General features: G+C 41.9%; 1 long non-coding RNA gene across 1 annotated transcript; it reads left to right on the forward strand.

The window, feature by feature from the left end:
- Positions 1-623: 623 nt before the first annotated feature.
- On the forward strand, positions 624-15,902 carry LOC147347981 (uncharacterized). The gene is made up of 4 exons (XR_015150886.1): positions 624-714; positions 13,978-14,129; positions 14,832-14,904; positions 15,545-15,902. It is a non-coding gene; the product is annotated as an uncharacterized LOC147347981 (long non-coding RNA).
- Positions 15,903-20,065: the final 4,163 nt, after the last annotated feature.

A 20,065-nucleotide genomic window follows, 5' to 3' on the forward strand; every position in this document is an offset into this window, starting at 1 on the left:
GTCTCCAGAGCCCTTACAAGCTGTTGTTACTCAACCTGCCTTCACTTCCTGGCTGTGTGACAAGCCGCTAGTGTTATGTGGTGGGGAGTGGCACAATAGCAAGGCAGTCTCCATGCAGGATGACTAAGGTCAGTATGCCTGAGATCAGAGACTACCAGGTTGGAGGAGGCTTAGAGGAGAAGGACAAGATGGCACTGCATCGGCCTTTGAAAGAACTGGAGTTAACTACGTAGGAAAGCAAGAAGGGCATTTATGGCAGAGGAATCAGTATGAATTCAGGATCGGATATTCAGCCTCCTTTTATTCACAGCGCTGAACCTGACAGCACAATGGTGAGATGCCTAGATGTTCTTGTAGCCCTTGCCCCACACGAATCCCCAAGACCTGCCTCTCTTCGTTGACCTTCACAGGCCAAAAGGCAACCGCCCCTACTCAAGTTACTCCTGGGGAGCTCTGGATAAACTTCCAGCCTCAAACGAAAGAACACACTCCCACCGAGCCGCTGCCTCTGAGCCCATTTGGCTCTGATTGGCTGCAAGACTTGCGCCTTCAGGCTAGCCACTCAGAGGCGCCCACCAGTTCCCTCTTGCTTCTGATTGGCTGAGAGGAGCGCATGCTCAGACACACCAAGGGCCGCAAGCTCAGAGCTAGAACGGCGGTTAACTGCTTGGCGTCGTCATGTGGTTTCTTTACAGACTCTTTGGTCTGTGACAGGTAACTTAACTGGGGAGCAGGGGAAGGACCGGCCATCAGGAGGTGGGGAAGGGGAGGCTGTGGGGTCCTGGTGGTGGCCCTCACTCACCTCGGAGCTCTGGAAGGCTACAGAGCCGATCAAGTGAGGGCCAGACTATCGGGAGTACCAGGCCCCATCTCCCCCAGAATCTGACTCAGGGCGTGGCAGTTCACATGGTCTGTGAACCTGGGCCATTTCCTCCCCTCAGGGAGTCTCTGAGTGTGATATGGAGATGAACTAGGGGTGAGGACAGGCCGTTGGGGCCCAGGTCTTACTTGGTGTCGAAGGGTCGCGTAGGGGCTGGGGGTACGAAAATGATTCATCAACCGTCGATCCCCTTTGAGGTGACTGGATTTGCTCTTTGATGAACACATTGCTATCTTCTTGAGTCCACACTGATACATTTGTTTATAATTAGAAAGTAATGCGTATTTCGTTCTTTGGAATTGGTAGAAAATTGTATATAGTGTATATATCTCTGGTAGCAACGAGAAAACTACCTGTGGCTCCAATCCTCACTTGGTTGGAAGGAAGAATTGTCTTGCACAATTCTTGCACAATTAAAGCCTTGCACTCAACACCTAATCTGTTCTCAATCTGTATGATTTTGTCACGAAGGTTATAAAAATTAAAATCATACAGTTTGTAACCTTTTAAGATTGGTATTTTTCATACAGCGTAATTACTTTTCTGTCCCTCCAAGTTCTTGTGTGTAACTTGACACTTGTTTTTAGGGGAGATTGGGGTACTTTGAAGAACACTGTAGACCTTGAAGCTGATCCGTCTTAGCCATATCTGATGTCAAGAAAAGATAGCTCAGAGCTCAGGCATTGGATATTAATCAAGAGTCCATCACTTAGCAACTTTATGATGTCAGCATGGCTACTAATATGTTTGTATCTCAACTTCCTTATCAACATATGGAAGATAAGAACCCTACCTTATAGAGTTGTTGTGAGGATTGAAAAGGACAGTACATATGTACTCAGTAGAGTATATATATTATAAACATTCCATAGTTCATCTTTTAGATTTCTGTTATTAATCCATTTTACTCATGTCAGTGTGAGAGAATAAGATTGATTAATTTATGGCTTTTCATCTTTAAAAAGGCCAACAATAAGCTCAGTCTATGTCTAATCTTCATTACCATTGTTACTATGATCTACCATACTAAAACCATCTTCAAACTGGTCAGATAACCCTCTTAGAGTTTATACTATACTCCTAAGCTCCAGTAATCAAAGCAGTGTGATACTAACAAAAAAGCAGAGTTATAGGTCAATGCTGTGCCCAGAAATGAATCCATACACCTATGGTCAATTATCTACAACAAAGGTATCAAAAATATATAATGGAGAAAAGACAAGTCTCTTCAACAAGTGGTACTGGGAAAACGAAAGCTACATTTAAAATAGTGACGTTAGAATATTCCCTAACACCACATGCAAAATAAACTCAAAATGCTTTAAAGACCTACATGTAAGACCAGAATCCATAAAACTCCAAAAGAAAAAAAAAAACACTGTTTGAAATAAATCATAGCAATTTTTTTTGATTAGTTTCCTAAGGCAAAGACATAAAAGCAAAAATAAATGAATTAGACCTATTTAAACTTAAAAAGATTTTGCACAGCAAGGAAACTATTGACAAAATGAAAAAAACTATGGAGTGTGAGAAAATATTTGCAAATGATGTGACAGGGGTTAATATTAAAAATATATTAACAAAAGAAAAAAGAAAAAATATATTAACAGCTTATACAACTCAAAGAGCAAACAAACCAATCAAAAATGAGAAGAACCTAAATTAACATTTTTCCTGAGAAGTCATACAGATGGCTAACAGGTACATGAAAACATGCTCAACTTTGCTAATCATGAGAGAAATGCAAATCAAAACCACAATGAGGTGTCACCTCACACCTGTGAGAATGGCTATCATCAAAAGTCTACAAATAACAAATGTTGGGGAGGATGTGGAGAAAAGAGAACGTTTATACGCTATTGGTAGAAATGTAAATTGTTGGCAGCCACTGGAAAACAGTGTTTGTTGTTATTGAGTTGCAAAGTAGTGTCCCACTCTTTGCGACCCCATGGACTTCAGCACGCCAGGCCTCCCTGTCCATCACCAACTCCGGGAGTTTACTCAAACTCATGTCAACTGAGTTGCTGATGCCGTCCAACTATCTGATCCTTTGTCGTCCCCTTCTCCTCCTGCCCTCAATCTTTCCCAGCATCAGTCTTTTCCAGTGAGTCAGCTCTTCGCATCAGGTGGCCAAGGTATTGGAATTTCAGCTTCAACATCAGTCCTTCCGATGAACATCCAGGACTGATCTCCTTTAGGATGAACTGGTTTGATCTCCTTGCAGTCCAGGGGACTCTCAAGAGTCTTCTCCAACAACACAGTTCTAAAACATCAATTCGTCGGCACTCAGCTTTCTTTATAGTCCAACTCTCATGTCCATACATGACTCCTGGAAAAACCATAGCCTTGACTAGACGGACCTTTGTTGGCAAAGTAATATCTCTGCTTTTTAATATGCTGTCTAGGTTGGTCATAAACTTTCTTTCCTAGGAGTAAGTGTCTTTTAATTTCATGGCTGCAGTTGCCATCCGCAGTGATTTTTGAGCCCCCAAAAATAAAGTCTGAAACTGTTTCCACTGTTTCCCCATATATTTGCCATGAAGTGATGGAACCGGATACCATGATCTTCGTTTTCTGAATGTTGAACTTTAAGCCAACTTTCACATTCTCCTCTTTAACTTTCAAGAGGCTCTTTAGTTCTGCTTCACTTTCTGCCATAAGGGTGGTATCATCTGCATATGTGAGGTTATTGATATTTCTCCCAGCAATCTTGATTCCAGCTTGTGCTTCACCCAGCCCAGTGTTTCTCATGATGTACTCTGCATGTAAGTTAAATAAGCAGGGTGAGGATATACCACCTTGATGTACTCCTTTTCCTGTTTGGAAACAGTCTGGTGTTCCAAGTCCAGTTCTAACTGTTGCTCCCTGACCTGCATACAGATTTCTCAAGAGGCAGGTCAGGTGGTCTGGTATTCCTATCTCTTTCAGAATTTTCCACAGTTTATTGTGGTCCACACAGGCAAAGGCTTTGGCATAGTCAATAAAGCAGAAATAGATGTTTTTCTGGAACTCTCTTGCTTTTTCGATGATCCAGCAGATGTTGGCAATTTGATCTCTGGTTCCTCTGCCTTTTCTAAAACTAGCTTGACTATCTGGAAGTTAATGGTTCACGCATTGCTGAAGTGTGGCTTGGAGAATTTTGAGCATTTCTTTGTTAGCGTGTGAGATGAGTGCAATTGTGCGGGAGTTTGAGCATTCTTTGGCATTACCTTTCTTTGGGATTGGAATGAAAAGTGACCTTTTCCAGTCCAGTGGCCACTGCTGAGTTTTCTAAATATCCTGACACATTGAGTGTAGCACTTTCACAGCATCATCTTTTAGGATTTGAAATAGCTCAACTGGAATTCCATCACCTCCACTATCTTTGTTCATAGTGATGCTTCCGAAGGCCCACTTGACTTCACCTTCCAGGATGTCTGGCTCTAGGTGGGTGATCACACCATCGTGATTATCTGGGTCATGAAGATCTTTGTTGTACAGTTCTTCTGTGTTTACATGCCACCTCTTCTGAATATCTTCTGCTTCTGTTAGGTCCATACCATTTCTGTCCTTTATTGAGCCCATCTTTGCATGAGATGTTCCCTTGGTATCTCTAATTTTCTTGAAGAGATCTTTAGTCTTTCCCATTCTGTTGTTTTCCTCTATTTCTTCGCACTGGAAGACAGTATGGAGATTCCTGAAAAACTAAAAGTAGAACTGACATACAACCTAGCAATCCCATTCCTGGGCTTGTACCCAAAGAAAACCATAATTCAAAAAGATAAATATTCCCCAATGTTCAGAGCCAAACTATTTACAATAGCCAAGACTTGGAAGCAATCCAAGTTCCCATTAACGAATGATTGGTTTAGGAAAATGTGGCATATATATATAGAATGGAATATTACTCAGTCATAAAATAGAATGAAATTCTGCCATTTACAGCTGTGTGGATGGACATAGAAGAATATTATGCTTAGTGAAATAAGTCAGAGAAAGACAGATACCATGTGATACCACTTTTTTGTGGAATCTAAAAAATACAAATGAATATGTGCAAAACAAACAGACTCACAGAGAAAACAAACTTGTGGTTACCAACGGGGAGAGGGAAGTGGGGAAGGATAAACTGGGGGTATGGGATTAACAGGTACAAACTACTGTGTATAAAATAAACAGTAAAGATACACTGTATAGCAGGGGAATTATACCCATTATCTTCTAATTACAGTGTAGTATACCACTTGTGGACATGGAACAACTGGTTCCAAATAGGAAAAGGAGTACGTCAAGGCTGTATATCCTCACCCTGCTTATTTAACTTCTATGCAGAGTACATCATGAGAAACGCTGGGCTGGAAGAAGCACAAGCTGGAATCAAGATTGCCGGGAGAAATACCAATAACCTCAGATATGCAGATGACACCACCCTTATGGCAGAAAGTGAAGAGGAACTCAAAAGCCTCTTGATGAAAGTGAAAGAGGAGAGTGAAAAAGTTGGCTTAAAGCTCAACATTCAGAAAACGAAGATCCTGGCATACGGTCCCATCATTTCATGGAAAACAGATGGGAAAACAGTGTCAGACTTTATTTTTGGGGGCTCCAAACTCACTGCAGATGGTGATTGCAGCCATGAAATTAAAAGACGCTTGCTCCTTGGAAGGAAAGTTATGACCAACCCAGACAGCATATTAAAAAGCAGAAACATTACTTTGCCAACAAAGGTCCGTCTAGTCAAGGCTATAGTTTTTCCAGGAGTCATATATGGATGTGAGAGTTGGACTATAAAGAAAGCTGAGCGCCGAAGAATTGGTGCTTTAGAACTGTGTTGTTGGAGAAGACTCTTGAGAGTCCCCTGGACTGCAAGGAGATCAAACCAGTTCATCCTAAAGGAGATTAGTCCTGGGTGTTAATTGGAGGGACTAATGTTGAAGCTGAAACTCCAATACCTTTGCCACCTGATTAGAACAGCTGACTCACTGGAAAAGACCCTGATGCTGGGAAAGATTGAAGGCAGGAGGAGAAGGGGACGACAGAGGATGAGATGGTTGGATGGCATCACCGACTCAATAGACATGGGTTTCAATGGACTCCGGGAGTTGGTGATGGAAAGGGAGGCCTGGTGTGCTGCAGTTCATGGGGTGGCAAAGAGTTGGACACGACTGAGCGACTGAACTGAACTGATACCACTTCAGGATTCTTGCCTGAGAAACCCATGAACAGTATGAAAAGACAAAAAGATAGGACACTGAAAGATGAACTCCCCAGGTCGGTAGGTGCCCAATATGCTACTGGAGAGCAGTGGAGAAATGACTCCAGAAAGAATGAAGAGACAGAGCCAAAGCAAACACGACACCTAGTTGTGGATGTGACTGGTGATGGAAGCAAGGTCCAATGCTGTAAAGAGCAATATTGCGTAGGGACCTGGAATGTTAGGTCCGTGAATCAAGGCAAATTGGAAGTGGTCAAACGGGAGATGACAAGAGTGAACATCGACATTCTAGGAATCAGCGAACTAAAATGGACTGGAATGGGTGAATTGAACTCAGATGACCATTATGTCTACTACTCTGGGCAGGAATCCCTTAGAAGAAAGTGAGTAGCCCTCATAGTCAAGAAAAGAGTCCGAAATGCGTTACTTGGCTGCAATCTCAAAAACGACAGAATGATCTCTGTTCATTTCCAAGGCAAACCATTCTATATCACGCTAATCCAATTCAATATCACAGTCAATGCCCCAACCAGTAATGCTGAAGAAGCTGACATTGAACGGTTTTGTGAACACCTACAAAACCTTTTAGAAGTAACACCCAAAAAACGATGTCCTTTTCATTATAGGGGACTGGAATGCAAAAGTAGATTAAGAAATACCTGGAGTAACAGGCAAATTTGGCCTTGTTGTACAGAGTGAAGCAGGGCAAAGGCTAATAGTTTTGCCAAGAGAACGCATTAGTCATAGCAAACACCCTCTTCCAACAACACAAAAGAAGACTCTACGCATGGACATCACCAGATGGTCAACACCAAAATCAGACTGATTATATTCTTTGCAGCCAAAGAGAGAGAAGCTCTGTACAGTCAGCAAAAACAAGACCGGGAGCTGACTGTGGCTCAGATCATGAACTCCTTAATGCCAAATTCAGACTTAAATTGAAGAAAGTAGGGAAAACCACTAGACCATTCAGGTATGACATAAATCATATCCCTTACAGTTATACAGTGGAATGAGTGAAGTAGTTCAGTCGTGTCTGACTCTTTACGACCCCGTGGACTATAGCCCACTAGGCTCCTCCGTCCATGGGATTCTCCAGGCAGGAATACTGGAGTGGGTTGCCATTTCCTTCTCGGGGGGATATTCCCAACCCAGGGTTTGAACCCAGGTCTCCCGCATTGCAGGCAGATGCTTTAACCTCTGAGCCACCAGGGAAGTGACAAATAGATTCAAGGAATTAGATCTGATAGAGTGCCTGAAGAACTATGGATGGAGGTTCGTGACATTGTACAGGAGACAGGGATCAAGACCATCCCCAAGAAAAAGAAATGCAAAAAGGCAAAATGGTTGTCTGAGGAGGCCTTACAAATAGCTGTGAAAAGAAGAGAAGCAAAAGGCAAAGGAGAAAAGGAAAGATATACATATTTGAATACAGAGTTCCAAAGCATAGCAAGGAGAGATACAAAAGCCTTCCTCAGTCATCAGTGCAAAGAAATAGAGGAAAACAATAGAATGGGAAAGACTAGAGATCTCTTCAAGAAAATTAGAGATACCAAGGAACATGTCATGCAAAGATGGGCTCAATAAAGGACAGAAATGGTAGGGACCTAACAGAAGCAGAAGATATTCAGAAGAAGTGGCAAGAATACACAGAGGAATTGTACAAAAAAGATCGTCATGACCCAGATAATCACCATGGTGTAATCACTCACCTAAAGCCAGACATCCTGGAATATGAAGTCAAGTGGGCCTTCGGAAGCATCACTAGGAACAAAGCTAGTGGAGGTGATGGAATTCCAGTTGAGCTATTTCAAATCCTAAAAGATGGTGCTGTGAAAGTGCTGCACTCAATATGTCAGCAAATTTGGAAACCTCAGCAGTGGCCCCAGGACTGGAAAAGGTCACTTTTCATTCCAATCCCAAAGAAAGGCAATGCCAAAGAATGCTCAAACTCCCACACAATTGCATTCATCTCACACGCTAGCAAAGTAATGCTCAAAATTCTCCAAGCCACACTTCAGCAATATGTGAACCGTGAACTTCCAAATGTTCAAGCTGGTTTTAGAAAAGGCAGAGGAACCAGAGATGAAATTGCCAGCATTTGCTGGATCATCGAAAAGGCAAGAAAAACATCTATTTCTGCCTTATTGACTGTACCAAAACCTTTGCCTGTGTGGATCACAATAAACTGTGGAAAATTCTGAAAGAGATGGGAATACCAGACCACCTAACCTGCCTCTTGAGAAATCTGTATGCAGGTCAGGAAACAACAGTTAGAACTGGACATGGAACACCAGACTGTTTCCAAATAGGAAAAGGAGTACATCAAGGCGGTATATTGTCACCCTGCTTATTTAACTTATATGCAGAGTAGACCATGCAAAATGCCTGGCTGGGTGAAGCACAAGCTGGAATCAAGATTGCTGGGAGAAATATAAATAACCTCAGATATGCAGATGACACCTCTCTTACATGGCAGAACTTGAAGAACTAAAGAGCCTCTTGATCAAAATGAAAGAGGAGAGTGAAAAAGTTGGCTTTTTCACTCCACATTCAGAACTCAACATTAAAAAACTCAACATTCAGAAAACTAAGATCATGGCGTCTGGTCCCGTCATTTCACAGCAAATAGATGGGGAAACAATGGAAACAGTGACAGACATTTTTTCGGCTCCACAATCAATGCAGATGGCGACTGCAGCCATGAAAATAAAAAATGCTTGCTTCTTGAAAGAAAAACTATGAGAAACCTAGATAGCATATTAAAAAGAGACATTACTTTGCTGACAAAAGTCTGTCTAGTCAAAGCTATGGTTTTTTCCAGTAGTTGGACTATAAAAAAAGCTGAGCACCGAATACTTTTGAAGTGTAATGTTGGAGAAGAGTTTTGAAAGTCCCTTGGACTGCAAAAAGATCAAACCAGCCAATCCTACAGGAAATCAGACCTAAATATTTGTTGGAAGGACTGATGCTGAAGAACTCCAATACTTTGAACACCTGATACAGAGAACTGACTCATTGGAAAAGACCCAAATTCTGGGAAAAATTGAAGGCAGAAGGAGAAGGGGATGACAGAGGATGAGATTTTTGTATGGACATGAGTTTGAGTAGGGTCTGGGAGTTGGTGATGGACAGGAAAGCCTGGTGTGCTGAAGTCCTTCAGGTTGCAAAGAGTTGGACATGACTGAGCGACTGAACTGAACTGAACTGATACCTGAAACTAATATAGTACTTTAAGTGAACTTTTTATTCAATAAAAATAATAAGACAAGAAATAAAGAAATAGAATATCTGACATTTTAGATAATAGGAAATGCTAGAGAGAAAAAAGCAGAATGGAGATTGATAAGGTATGTCAGAGAGGGTTGAAATTTTCATTTCGATAAGAGTTGAAGATCTCATTTGGAAAGTAATTTTTTGGTAAAAGCTTGAAAGGAATGGGAGAATTTACATATCTGAAAGAAGAACATTTTAAGCAGAGGAAAAACCAAATGCAAAAGACCAGAGGTGACAGCATGCCTGATAGCATCTTTGCGGCAAAGTTTAGTGTGGAGAAAGGAAGGGATTGATAGTGGGAAATGAGGTTAGAATGTTAGGGGTAGGTCATGTAGAGTCTTAAAGTCATAATAAGGGCACTGACTTGTGTGTGCATGTAACAGTTTCATTTTGGTATAATTCACATACTGTAAAAGGCACTTTTAAAAATGTACAGTTTAGGGCTTCCCTGATGGTCCACTGGTTAAGAATCTGCCTGCCAGTGCAGGGGACAAGGGTTCAATCCCTGCTCCGGGAAGATCCCACATGCCACTGAGCAACAGAGCCCATGCCCCTCAACTACTGATCCTATGCTCTAGAGCCCGGGAGCCGGAGCTCCTGAGCCCCTGTGCCCTAGGGCCCACACTCCACAAGAGAAACCAGTTGCAGTGAGAAGCCTTTGCACCCCAACTCTCATCCCAACTAGAGAGAGCCCACACACAGCAATGAAGACTCACCACAGCCATAATATAAAATAAGTAAATCTTTCTAAAAAATGTACTATTCAGTGGCTTTTTGTATGTTCAAAGAGTTTTGCAACCATTGTCATAATCAATTTTAGAACATTTTTATCACTCCCAAAAGAAACCCCATACTCATTAGTAGTCACTCAGCGTTCTCTCACTCTCCTCTGCCCCAACCCTATGTAACAATCTACTTTCTTCATAGGTCCACCTATTCAGAACATCTCATCTCATATAAATGAAATAATATTTGATCTTTTGTGACTGGCTTCCTTCACTTACCATGATGTTTTCAAAAAGGCTTATCTATAATGTAGCATATACTAGTACTTCACTCCTTTTTATAGCTGAATAATATTCAATTGTATGGTGATACATTTTTTTATCCAGTCATCAGTTGATAGAGATTTGCATTGTTTCCATCTTCTGACTGTTTGAGCCTTCATTTATAGGTCTTTGTGTGGATATATGTTTTTATTTCTCTTGGGTATATATCTAGGAGTGGAATTGCTAGATCATATGGCAACTCCTTTTATTTGAGGAAATTCCCACACTCCTTTCCAAAGTGACTGTACTATTTTACATTCCCACAGTAATATGTGAGTTTTTCAATTTCTTCACAACCTTGTCAATACTTGTTATCTGTCTTTTCAGTTATAGCCATCCTAATGGATATGAAATTGTATGTCATTGGGGTTTTGATTTACATTTCCCTGATGGTTCATGATATTCACTATTTTTTCATGTGCTTATTAACTGTATCTCTTCTTTGAAGAAATGTCTGTTCAGTTCTTTTACTCATTTCAAGTTTGATTATTTGTCTTACTATAAGAGTTTTTATATATTCTGGATACAGGTCGCTTATCAGACATATGTATTTTTTCCCATTCTGTGGGTTGTTTTTTTACTTGATGGTAACCTTTGAAGGTCCATCTAGTCAAAGCTATGGTTTTTCCAGTAGTCATGGATGGATGTGAGAGTTGGACCATAAAGAAAGCTGAGCGCTGAAGAATTGATGCTTTTGAACTGTGGTGTTGGAGAAGAATCTTGAGAGTCCCTTGGATTGCAAGGAGCTCCAACCAGTCCATCCTAAAGGAGTTCAGTCCTGGGTGTTCACTGGAAGGACTGATGCTGAAGCTGAAACTCCAATACTTGATGCAAAGAACTAATTGGAAAAGACCCTGTGATGCTGGGAAAGATTGAGTGCAGGAGGAGAAGGGGACGACAGAGGATGAGATGGTTGGATGGCATCACCAACTCAATGGACATGAGTTTGAGCAGGCTCCAGGAGTTAATGATGGACAGGGAAGCCTGGTGTGCTGCAGTGCCTGGGATTGCAAAGAGTCTGACATGACTGAACGACTGATCTGAACTAAACCTTTGAAGCATAAAAGTTTTTGTGAATTCCAATTTATTTTTTCTCTTGTTGCTTGTAGTTTTGTAATATGTCTGAGAAGGTTTTGCCTAATCCAGGATTATATTTTATAACTCAAAATATCTTAAATTATGACTAGGATTAATTTGAAGATGCTAAATTGTACCTTCTGTCACCTGCTGTTAAGATTCATTACCCTAATACTGCAGTTTTCAAAGTGTGGAATGTGGAGCCCTCTGGTGGGAACCAGAGAGTCTTTTCGAGCGTTTGCAAGTCCAAAACTAAGTTCATAATAATGAGATGTTCTTTGTCCTTTTCACTATGTTGATATTTGCACTAATGGTGCAAAAGTATTGGCAAGTAAAACCACTTGGCAGCATCACCACCTGTAGCTTCTGGAAAATTGCATTGTGCATTCTTTAGAATGTAGAAGAAAAAAATTAAAAACACATGTACAGTTGACCCTTGAACAACATGACTGAACTGTGTCGGTCCACTTACAGGTGGATTTTTTCAATAGTAAATACAACAGTACTACGCAATCGGATCCAAAGGTGGGTGAATCCATGGATGCAGAACTGCTTCCATCGAGGGCCAAGTTAATTTATACTTGGATTTTTGACTGCACAGACAATGGGCACCTCTAACCTAAATGTTGTTCAAGGGTCAATAGTAATTCTGTGAATTCTTTAGAATTTAGAAGGTAAACTTATTTAATCTGGTATTAGTAGTAGTATTATAAAAATAGTTTTGACCTCATGGGCCACTTGAAACAATCCTGGAGCCCCTCTTGGGGCCCACGGACCATACTCCAAGAACCACTGCACTGCCAAAATAGATCCTTGATAGAAGAATTATTTGAAGTGCACTTTAAATTTCTACCAGTATCACTTTTATATTGAGGAATCTTTGATGTAAAGAAATACAAATTTGTGGGAGGGCAGTGGGGAGAAGGAAGGATTTATTACTTGCCCCAAAGAAGGAGAAAAAGGATCTTTTTCCAAAGGAGTTCCTCCCTGAACTGTAAAATTGGCTAATTTTTTTGAGGGGGATAATTTTTAAACCAGGAGTATGTGCATATTCATGAAGGGGCTTGAGCAGAGGGGAATTCAGCATAGAATTGGGGCAAGGGTCAACAGAGTCCAAGCTTTAGTTGACTGAAGTCAGGAGGGTCGGCGTCATCATTCCATCCTCTACCTGGGTAGGAGCTTTAGATCCTCCAGAACCAGAACTGGTGTCAGTTGAGTGAAGCTCAAGTTCTTATGCCTTGTCATAGAAAGAATTCAGTGAGAGACACAGTGATAGGTAAGAAGGGGATTTATTTAGAGAGGTGCACATTCCATAGATAGAATGTGACCCATCTGAAAAGATGGAGAGCAGCCCTGGGAGAGACACTCCACAGAGTGTGGACCATCTCAGAAGGTAAGAGGCTAAATATCAACATTTAATTTAGTGTTCATACATGATTTTCAGTATATATGAAAGAGAGATCAAACCAGTCAATCCTAAAGTAAATCAGTCCTGAATATTCACTGGAAGGACTGATGCTGAAGCTGAAAATCCAATCCTTTGGCCACCTGATGCAGAAAACTGACTCATTGGAAAAGACCCTGATGCTGGCAAAGGTTGAAGGCAGGAGGAGAAGGGGACGACAGAGGATGAGATGGTTGGGTGGCATCACCAACTCAATGGTCATGAGTCTGAACAAGCTCCGAGAGTTGGTGATGGACAGGGAGGCCTGGTGTGCTGCAGGTCCATGGGATCACAAAGAGTCAGACACGACTGAGCAAATGAACTGAACTGATACATGAAAGACAGTATATTTTAATTTCTAATTATTATATATCACTTTATTATATGTGATCATATTTGTGTTGTATAAATACAACACATCCAGCTTCCTGAATAATTTTTACATACTTCAGCTCTATATTATATAGAATCATATATTCCATCACACGTATGAAATCTGTGATTCTCCCCATGGACTGTAGCACACCAGGCTCCTCTAAGACAGTATATTTTAAATTAGTACATTATATCTGTTTTTAACTTTTCTAAATTTTGTGATGAAAAGACTGTACGTGCATATCGTCAGAGTGTGGCCCTTAAAATAACTGCCAGAATGAAGCGCTGATTTCTAGCTTGGGTGCAAAAATAATAGTCAGGATCTGTCCTATGGACACAACAGCTAGGGTAAAATCTTTATCATTCAACTACTTATGTGAATTTTTCTAGGTTTTAACCTACAGTAATATTTCTCCCCAAACATTCCAAACTCTGTAATAGTAAGCTGTGACTGCTAGACCGTGAGCTGGGAGGGAGCGATACTGTTGGTGATTGTCTTGAGCACATCCCTAGGTAAGAGTTTTGAAACTTAACTTCATGAGAAGGAATATTTCTTCACATGTAAATTTTTCACATATTTAAGAATGGTAATATTCTTTGGATTTCCCACATTAATTCTAAACTGAATTTAAATGTTAGCTATAAAATAAATTTGAACTGAAAAGCTGATTATGTTACTTCATAGCACATAACCCACGAGAGGCCCTAGTATGCAGATGAGGATGTGACAGTGATTTTGGAGTTGCCTTCAACTTTGGGGGAACAGAAGAAACTGAAGCACAAAACAAACTTAGAGAAGCTGAAAGAAGCTAAAGTATTTAAAAACATATTAAATGGGTGAGTTTAAATACTCTAGTTATTTCCTTATTTGCAATATAGTTGGTTCGAAGATTGTGCTCATGAATAAATGGTATAAGTTATGCTCAGCATAGAAAATGCTTTTCTTTGTTTCACTCACAATTCTAAAATCAGTTTATGTTAAAATATGTTTAATATAGCTTGACTGATGCTTTTGACCAAATCAGTCCCACTTCTCAATTATATACGAGTGATCCTTTTCAAGCATCATGTTATTGATCACAACATGTCTTTCTTTTTTCCTTAAATAAACCAAGACACTCAGGTAAGTATGTATTAGAACTGCTAACAATATGTGCATATCTCATAACGTAAAATAAGCCCCATTTAAAAAACAAGTATGCAGGAGGAGGGCTTTTATGATGCAGATACAGTGTTGTTCTGTGGATATTACATGAGCTTTTTATTACATTATGTCATTGTGTAGGTGTGAGTACTGCTTATATAATATTTGCACCCGAAAGCGTATGTAAACAGGAACACACACAAGCTCACACACACATCTTCTAGTTTGATAACATAGATGAAGTATCAAAGTATTCAAAGTATCATTTTGTGTTATATAATGTTTAAATATTTTCAGAAAAGAGCAAAAGTAATTTTTGACATGATATTTTTAAGTACCATAAATAATGTATGAAAAATGTTTTCTGATTAAAAATACATTTTACTTTATACTAGGAATCACTTCTTACCTTGAAATGTTCTCAAATGTCATAGCACAAAAGAACCGCGGTGGCATTGTGAATATAAGGTAAATACTCAGTCTTTCCCAGGTGATGCAGTGGTAAAGAATCTGCCTGCCAATACAGGAAACATGAGACCTGGGTTCAGTCCCTTGGTGGGGAGGATCCCCTGGAGGAGGGCATGGCAATCCCCTCCGGTATTCTTGCCTGGAGAATCCCATGGACAGAGGATTCTGGCGGGCTGCAGTCCATCGGATCATAGAGTCGAACATGACTGGGCGACTGAGCACGCACGCATGCACACACTCAGTCTTTTCTGTTTCGTCTCCTTGTCCACATTGACTCCTGGCACTTAGGAAGGCGCGGCACATCCCAGCTCTTAGCCCTCTGGGGCTAATGTGTAAGCAGACTCTGGAACTGAGAGTTGATGTGGGAATGGCAGGGCTCAAGGAAGCCAGAGGAAAGAGAAGCGGGAGGACAGGGATATCTGTTCCTAAGAGGTGGGCTAGATACTGTCTTGACATCTGGGAACACTGAGGAGGATGTAACCCTAAGGGAATATGGCCCAGTGTTCCTCCTGACTGCTTCTAAGCAGTTTTGTTTTTCTTTATTGAAAGCCCTGGGTTTTGCAGCTCGAGGCACCATTATTTAGCATAGCATGGAGCCATTAATTTTTGACAGATTTTTCACCTTCTCTTTTTACACTAGACCAAAAGAAGATGGCAGCAACAGACCATGGAACACGTCTGTACTGTTTTCCAGTCTCCACGGCCACCACCTGCCTCCACAGGCACCACCTAAGGATTCTCAGAGCTGCAGGAATGAGAGTTTTTTCAACTTTTATCCTCATGGTGACTCCCCATGCAGTTTCTTGAGGGCTGTGGTAAACCATTTCTCTGTAATAAAAATACCCATGATACTCTTTTCTCTACTGCCTCTTTGAAATGTAAGATGGCAGTATTTAAAAAAAAAAGATGGCAGTATTAAAATTGCTTATATTGAATGTACTGTCATTTCCAAAATTCTTCACATGGTCAAATAAAAATATTCTCTTTGAATATGCAAACCTGTATTTTATATTTTGTATCCCAACTGTGTTTAACAAGGAGGGATCGAACTTTGAGTTAAGGAGAGAGGAAGAACCTCACAGGGCTGACTTACAGGTAGAAAGTCAGGGTTGGAGGGAATTGGCTATTCCAGAGACAAGATTTGGTGGGTTGTATGTGTGTTGGGGGGGCTGCCCTGGTGGCTCAGTAGAAAAGAATCTGCTTGCCAATGTAGGAGACTCGAGTTCAATCCCTGGGTCATGAAGATCCCCTGGAGAAGGAAATGGCAAACCACTCCAGTATTCTTGCCTGGGAAGTGCTATTGGAAGAATTGTTGCTGAAGCTGAAGCTCCAATTCTTTGGCCACCCGATGTGAAGAGCAGACTCACTGGAAAAGACCCTGATGCTGGGAAAGATTGAGGGCAAAAGGAGAAGGGGGCAGCAGAGGATAAAAGATGGTTGGTTAGATAGCATCACCGGCTCAGTGGACATGAATTTGAGCAAACTCTGGGAGATAGTGAAGGACAAAGGAGTCTGGTATGCTACATACAGTCCATGGGGTCACGGAGTCAGACACGACTTAGTGACCGAAAAATGACAATGTGTGTTGGGTGGTAGTTGCTCTGGAGGAGGAAAGGAGTGTATAGTATGCTCTGAAGAACTGATGGAACATGTCGGTGTCTACCAGTATGGAAGGGACCTCTCTGTAGGCATGAAGACTCTGCAGCCCATCAACAGTGTCCCACTCTGTGATTATGCTAGTTCCCAGGGTCAGACAACTATAAAATCACCAGTGGGCATAGAGTTGCCGGGGGTGGGGCTGGGAGTTGGAGGGGTGGTAGACAATGTTTGGGGGGCTTCCTAATAATGTAAAAAGTCTATCTCTGAAAGTCATTGAAATTGGCCTCCATACTGAGGAATGGTTCAACAGACTCATAAATCAAATGATTACAGATATATTTCTACTGATTAGTATAGCAAAGATGAAAAGGCAGGAGTGTCTCCCCAGCCTGTTCCAGTGTTTGGCTTTCTTTATTGGGTGAATTTGAAGAAAGAGATGAGCAATGTTCTGAGATCAACAGCTTCTTCCAGACTGCCCAGCAGAAGCAGAGGGAGCTGACTGAGGAGCTGTGCTGCAGAGGTGGCTGCCGGGAGTGCAGATAGGTGTTTGGCACCTCCTGCTGGTCAGTGTTGAGTAGTAGGGGGGCAGTTAGCCATGAGCAGCTCCCCTGAAGCCCCATGGTATTCCCTTGACTGGAGGGCTGCAAGCCACCACCCTGCCACATGTCCTTCAGACAACAGTTTCGTGAACCTGAGCCAGGCTGGAGCAAAGCTTTTCAATTGTTCTCTGCTCCCGACCCTGTTTTTCCTTTCTTTCTCCTCTCCGGGCCACTGGTGGGTGGGGATGTCAGAGGTCAGGGCTCAGGAGCTCAGATCAGTAGGAGGGCTGAGTCCTACTCTGCCCAGAGCACCAGGGGGTACCTGGGGGGCAGACTGTGGGGTGTCCGAGCCTCACCCAGAAACAACTCCACCTCAGAGTAGAAATAGCCTCTGGCCGACAATCCTGGGTGGCATCTTCCCCTCAGTGGGTCTCTGACTGTAACATGGGGACCGCTTGTGTGGGAATGCGGTTGTTGGGCTCCAGGCTCCAGGTCTCTTCTGGTGTCAGTGGTTGCTTCTGAGAGGAGTAAGGCTGCTCTGTCTGTCTCTTTGAGATGATAGGATTTGTTCCTTGATGAACACTGGCCTCCCCCGCCTTCTCAGTGATACATTTGTTCATAATAGAATAATGCTGGTTTTGTTTTCGGAATTTGACAGTACTTGGGTGTTACATATAGCTCCTTGAATCCCAAGAGGGAATTAGCTGTTGTCTATCATGGCCTGATGGGAAGGAAGAACTGTCAGGGTTGAATTCAGAGGAGGCGTGCTGCACGCTGGCTCTAAGCCAGCCCTGGTTTGCTCTGGGGCAGAAGAAAACCTTCAGGAGCTCAAAGAAAATACTCAAGTGGAGGTTGACTACCCCATGGGGTGTTCCCCAGAGCTTCAACTAGATGGAGGCTTCAAAACATTTGCATCCCTGTGCTCACAGGTGGAGCTAACATTCAGCTGGAAAGAAAAGCATCCATGAGGTTATGGTTTCTCTTATTTCAAAGAAGGCCTATGTCAACGATGACTCCAGCCTTTGTCGGATCTCAGTTGTGATCAATGTCCATCCCCACCTCCTGCCCTGAGTATCACCGTCCCGAACATTTCCTGCCCTTTCTCCATTCCTTCCCTGTGACCCCACTGTTCCCTTAGCCTTGCCAGTCAGTCCTTACTTTGTGCCTTCATTTGGCAAATACGATTGGCAAATACCAGCTATTTTCAGGAGCCTTCCTTTTTTCCAACAAGCAGAGCCAGGTATGATTTCTGTTCTGTTACAGAATTGTGCTCAAATCTCACTTATTCGGTATTACACTTTATAGAAGTATCTCTCTACTTCATTGCATACTTCTGTTCAAATCTTTTTTATTTGTTATTTATTTTTATGTTCGGTTGTGCTGGGTCTGCCTTGCTTTGTCTGGTTGGAGTGAGCAGTGGCTGCTCTCCGGTTTCAGTGCATGGGCTTCTCACTGCAGTGGCTTCCCTGGTTATGCAGACAGGCTCTAGGCCCACGGGCTTCAGTAGTTGCGGCTTGCGGGCTCTATATCATTGGCTCAGTAGTGGTGCACAGGCTTAGTTGCTCTGTGGCGTGTGGAATCTTCCCGAATCAGGGATCGAACTCAAGTTTCCTGTATTGGCAGGCTGATTCTTATCCACTGTATCACCAGAGAAGGCCTGAAATCTTATTTTATATAATGCATCTGTCATAATTATATTCTCACATTGTCATCTTCTCCATGGGACTGTGAATTGGTGCCCTGAAACATGGGTATTTCCTCTTGAAATCTCATTGTTCAATATGCAGGAGATGTTCAGGAAATCTTAATCATTGAATAAATTTTCACCTAGGAGAATTGGTCATAGCTTAAATACTTAGGAAAAAAATCCCTTGGTTTTTTTGTTGTTATTGTTGTTTGCTAGGAAGATTGCACATTATTCTGTTATCATTTATTACTAATTATATTTTCTAGTTGGTGAACTTTTATATCTTTTGCCTACTACTGAAGTCTAAGTTTCTTTTCTAATGAATTTTTATTGAAGTGTAGTTGATTTAAATTTCTTTGTTATTTCATATAAAATAATTTGGGTAAGATATTCATTCAGCAAATAATATTAAGCATAATCCCACGTGTGACATTGTTTTAGGTGCTAGAGACGTGTAGTTAACAACGAAACAAAAATCCTTGCATGTTGGGTAGGATTTTTCTACAAAACCATCTGTCCTGAGGGTTTTTTTAATTTTTATTTTTAAAAAAATATTTATTTTTTGGCCGTTCTGGGTCTTAGTTGCAGCATGCAGGACCTTTGTTGCGGCGCAGCACTGGGTCCTGCAGGGTGGCTTCCGGGCCCTGGAGCGTGCAGGCTTCAGCAGCTGTGGCCTGAGGACTCCAGCGCATAGGCTCAGTGGTTGTGCTGCAGGGGCTTAGTTGCTCTGAGGAATGTGGAATCTTCACAGACCAGAGATGGAGCCTGTTTTCCCTTCGTTGGCAGGTGGATTCTTATCCACTGTACCACCAGGGAAGTCATGTTTTTTGCTTTTTGGTGGTGCTTTGCACCACGTGGAATTTTAGTTCCCTCAGCAGGGATTGAACCTGCACTCCTAGTGAAAGCTTGGAGTCTTAACCGCTGGACTGCCAGGGAAACCTCTGACCACAATTTTGGTTAGGTGGTATTTTATGATCATGTCATTTATACTGTCCTGCAGTCACTTCCCCTATCAACCTCTTGTATAATACTCTGGAATCCTTAGGAACCAGCCCTAATTGTCCTGTGGCTTGGGAACCAGATGACTAGGGACAACCCTTCTGTCTCAGGCCTACAAAGTTTCTCAGCTTGTTCAACAGAGAACTCTTGAAAACTAATCCCAACTGCTCGCCATATATAACCTGCTCCCTACAACTCTTAACTTGATGTTACTCTGTCCTTGGGTCCACCTGCTGTGTGGCCCTGCCTGGCAGCCTTCTCTCATTTTAAGGTGTGAATTACAGGTCTGACATCAGATCCTGGATGTTTTATCACCACTGCTCTGCTGCAGAGTTTC

This window comes from Bos grunniens, chromosome 22 (assembly GCF_055505025.1).
Source record: "Bos grunniens cultivar Pamir isolate PY7600 chromosome 22, Bosgru_T2T1.0, whole genome shotgun sequence".
In the NCBI taxonomy this organism is placed as follows: Eukaryota; Metazoa; Chordata; class Mammalia; order Artiodactyla; family Bovidae; genus Bos; species Bos grunniens.